Below are 4645 nucleotides of genomic sequence, written 5' to 3'. Positions count from 1 at the left end.
GCCAGGGGACATGATTGAAGCAAATGTCATTACGATATTTCCATAGAGTCCAAAGGACAGCAGAACGTAGCAAACAGTCCGCTGAGTGACTCTTGTTATTACACCACCAGGCCAGCATGTCATCAACGGACATTCTAGCGTGTTTATTGGATATATAAAAAATCACTCTCCATAGTTCAATCGCAACAACGCAGCCAAAAAATAAATGTTCAACAGATTCAGATTCATTGCAGAAAAGACAAGTAGTATCTTCTACATGTTGTCTTTTTTGCAGATTACTTGTCGTTAATAGTTTTTTTTGACCATAAGCCAGAGAAAAATCTGAATCCTCGGGGGGACATTAATTTTCCAAATAACTGGCAGGTTACCCGGATGAATCCCCCTAAAATTTATAATGTTGTAGAAAGATTTTATAGTGTAGACACCTTTATGATCATAATTCCAGAGGATTGTATATTCTCTGTCCTCTAGCTTAATATTAATAATGCGACTGAACAGATCATTCCAATCAGCTAGCATTTTTTTGGGTAAAACACCTCCTAAAAGTAATTTTAAAATTAGTGCCATCCCACGCTTCACTAATAGAAATATTCTGGTCATTGGCAATACTGTACAAGTCCCAAAATTGGGTAGCAAGAGTGGTATGCCCAATCCACTAGTCTTCCCAAAATCTAATACTTTTGCCATTACCAACTATCCAGGAATATCCCATTCTAGTGGCTTTAGCAGCCCAAAGGATCCCTTTCCAGAAAGGGGAAGCACCATTACTAGGGCAAGTAAAATATTAGGGCTGCTAGTTCTATATTTGGCATCAATAATTTGCTTCCAAATCCTGCCCTCATCCAGGAAATATCTCTTAATCCAGGAAGCTAATAGGCATAGATTCATGTCAGCAATATTGGGGATACCCAGGCCCCCATTTGCTTTTGTAGGGTCACACTCTCCCAGGCAGCCAGGTGATATTTATGATGACTCTCATAGTCATCTCAAAAACAGTGAGCTAATTGAGAATTAATTAGCTTTATGGCCCATTTTGGGAATTTAATGATCCCCATAAGGTAGCCAGGAATAGTAGCTAGGCAGGTCTTCACTAGAGTGAGTCTCTTGCCAGAAGATAGTAATCTCCCTCTCCACCCAACTCCTCTTTTAATAATTTTATCAATAGTAGGCTGGAGCTCACTTTTCTTTAGTTTTCTGTGATGTAGAGGAGCACCTAGATATTTAATAGGGAACTCGCTAATTTTGCACCCAAGGATCTGAGAAAATATATTGGCATCATCTCCATTTATATTAATGGGCACCAGGTCACATTTATGAAAATTAATTCTCATACCAGATAGTTGTTCAAAACAGGAAAGCAACCATTTAAGGTGTCTGGCATGGGATGAGTTATTACTCAGAAAAAGTAAAGTGTCATCAGCATATTGCATACTAATGATGCCAGCTGGATTGGAGCTATGGAATAAACCTTCAAGAATATTATTCCTGGAAGCTTTAACAAGGATTCTAGTAAACACATCAGCTACTAGGTTGAAAATTAGAGGGGAATATGGGTCCCCTTGTCTAACCTCTTTACCAGCAACAAAGAAATCATTGTTGTTATTATTAATATTAACTCCAACAGAGCCTTTATATAGAAGGGATTTAACTTTCTGCATCCACTTAGTGCTAAATCCTCTCTTATGCATCATGTCCATCAGGAATTCTCTGTTGATCATGTCATAAGCTTTTTCATAATCTAGCTTAAACACAAAACCAGACTGCTTACTGGAGTGTACAGAATGGATAATTTCATGGGTTGTGATAATGCTCTCAGCAATAAATTTGCCTTTTATGAAGGCTGTCTGGTTCAAAGAAATAAGGTCTTTGCAGATAGGGCCAAACTTATTAGTGGCACATTTAGCAAAGATCTTAAAACTACAATTAATCATAGCAAGAGGCCTGAATTTCTCCATTCTAGTGGCATCGGCCTCTTTTGGAACTAAAGTGAGTAGGAAGAAGTTAAGTCTAAATAGGTCTAGATAACCTTTCTCCCAATCATGAAACAAAGCAAATAGGTCACCTTTAATAAGATCCCAAAATTGCTGATAAAATAAAAAGGGAAATCCATCTGGACTAAGAGCTCCTTCAGCATATGAGCCAAATATAGGTTGATGTTAATTTTATCTTGGAAACCAAATAATTTTTTGTAATAATCCACAACAATATTCATGATACCTTCAGGGTCGGTTACAGTACATGTGTTTCCTTCAAGCGCCATGATCTGCTTCTTTCTCCTCTTTTGATTAGCTACAGCTTTGAAGTAGCCAGCATTTAAGTCTCCTTCTAGGATGTCTCTCTCCCTAGATCTCTGTCTGGCCTTGATTTATTCTTTCCTCCAGATTTCCTCCAGGTCCCCTGCAATTTTTTTATTCTTTTGTTAGTATTAGGAGAGGGGGTTGGATTCAGAAAAAATATCTAGACAATTATACTCAGCCACTGAGGCTTGTTTTTTCCTGTTCCGCTCTGCCTCATAGTTGGCTATCCAACCTTTAATGGCTTTTCTGGAATTTCGAATCTTGAAATGCCAAACATCTATTGCCTTTTTAAAAGGGCATTTAGCAATCCAAGCTTTAATCACAACATCTCTAAACCCATCTACTTCCAAGCACCACTTTTCAAATCTAAAATGCTTTTCTTTGGGAATGGAGAAAGCACAGGTATTAATTACCAAAGGAGTGTGGTCACTCCCTAATCTGGGTAGGGCTTTAAGGTGCACACCAGGGAAAGCAGAAGCCCAGTCAGTGGTCATGAATACTCTATCTATAGTAGCCATCACTAAATTGTCCTGGTTATTGCCCCAGGTATACTTTCTCCCATTTATCTTGAGCTCTAAGAGACCAAATCTATTGATCTAGTCATTGAAGAGGTCAGCCCAGTGTTGATTAATAACACCAGTGCTTTTATCACTAGCCTCTCTAATAAGATTGAAATCACCACCCACCAGGGTGGGTCCTGTCCAGCCAGTCAGCAAGATGTGGAGTTCATTAATGAAATCCATTTTAAACTGGTCATAGGCAGAGCCATACACAGAAACAAGTCTCCAAATGGAGAGATCCTGTTTGTTTTTAAGTAAGCAGGAAATACTGAAATTATGCAAATCACACTGGACTAAGTCAAATAGATCCACTTTACAACCAATTAAAATCCCTCCCGCGGTGTTAATTGCAGGGAGCCATTTCCATTGGAAATTAGATCTAGGATCAATTGCTTCAAGTTGAAGAAGAGTAAATTCTTCTTTCTTGGTCTCAGAAATACAAATAAAATCAGGACTATTGGCTCTAATGAGCTCATTAAATTTGTCAACTTTAATGGGGCCATTTAGCTCTCTAATATTCCAAAAAATACCTATCATTTAATAATAAAATCAATTTTCCTTCTCCCTCTACAGGAGTTAGATTTCCTATTAACCTCAATCCAGGGGGAGTCTGATTGAGGGAGCACATTTATATGTGTCTCCTCCTCTGGCTCAACATTCATCCCAGGATTGGTATTAGTAACATTAAATTCCTCACCAGTAATATCAATACTAGGAGGTAAAAATGTATCAGGATTTTCAGAATTAAATTTAGTAAGTCTATCTAACTCAATTTGCTTAATAGTGCAAATGTTATCTCTGATATTATCTCTGCTAGTCCCCAAGTTAATACCTGAGCACTCTGCAGTTTTAATTAAGAGAGAATCATCTAAGCAAGCAAAAGAGTTATGGGTACCTTTTCTTATAGTAGGTTTTTCCAGGTTCTTAATTTGCTTCAACTCCTGAGCTTTTTGAAGAGCTGGCCTGCTATCATTCCTGTTCCTAGCGCTAGCCCTAGAGGCCGCTACAGGGCCCCACTTCTGCTGAGTACTAGTGTACTTCTAGAAAACAGGTTTGTCAGCGGCAGCTTCAAATTGGTCAAGGATAGGGGTGCCCATGGAATCATTGTGGGTCTTCCTTACTGCCTCTAGGTAGCTTTTGTTCATAGGTGCACCCATAAACTTGGAGGAGGCTAGATTTTCTTCATTGCCTCTGGGAGCAGGTGTAGAGCACTTTTGCATAGTCTTGGGTCTTGGGGTTGCTATTACCAGTATCCATGTCTTCTCCTAGCAAGTCATCACCACTGGAATCAAACTCTTCTTCAGTGTGCTTGTTCTGAGAGGGATTGTTGTCATCAGGGCCTGGAGGATTATCTGACTCATGTCCACTAACAACCTCAGACTCCACAGTAAACTGCAGTAAATATAACTCATGGTGTATCTCCACCATCCTGTCTCTTGGGATCTTAGTAGAGTCTCTCACAGCTACCTGGATTCTCACCCTCTCATAGAAGCTCCTGAAGATAGTGTGCCAATCCACATTAACAAGGACACCAAGCATACTAGATATTTGAGAGATAATGCTCCAGGATATCCACTTAGGAGGCAGTCCTTCAATCACAATCCAAGTTTCATCCACAGTGTCAAAGGCTGGCATTTCACCACTCCAGTCACTAAAAGATATAGTCACTCCTTCTTTCTTCAGGTTGACAGATGGGTATTCTACCAAATCTTTGATCTTCTTGTTAGGGGGAAACCTGACAATGAATTTTTTTCTCATCATATCTTCTGATCTGCCAAGGCCAGTTAG

This window comes from Triticum urartu, chromosome 3 (assembly GCF_003073215.2).
Source record: "Triticum urartu cultivar G1812 chromosome 3, Tu2.1, whole genome shotgun sequence".
NCBI classification, from domain to species: Eukaryota; Viridiplantae; Streptophyta; class Magnoliopsida; order Poales; family Poaceae; genus Triticum; species Triticum urartu.
This window is presented reverse-complemented; position numbering follows the sequence as displayed.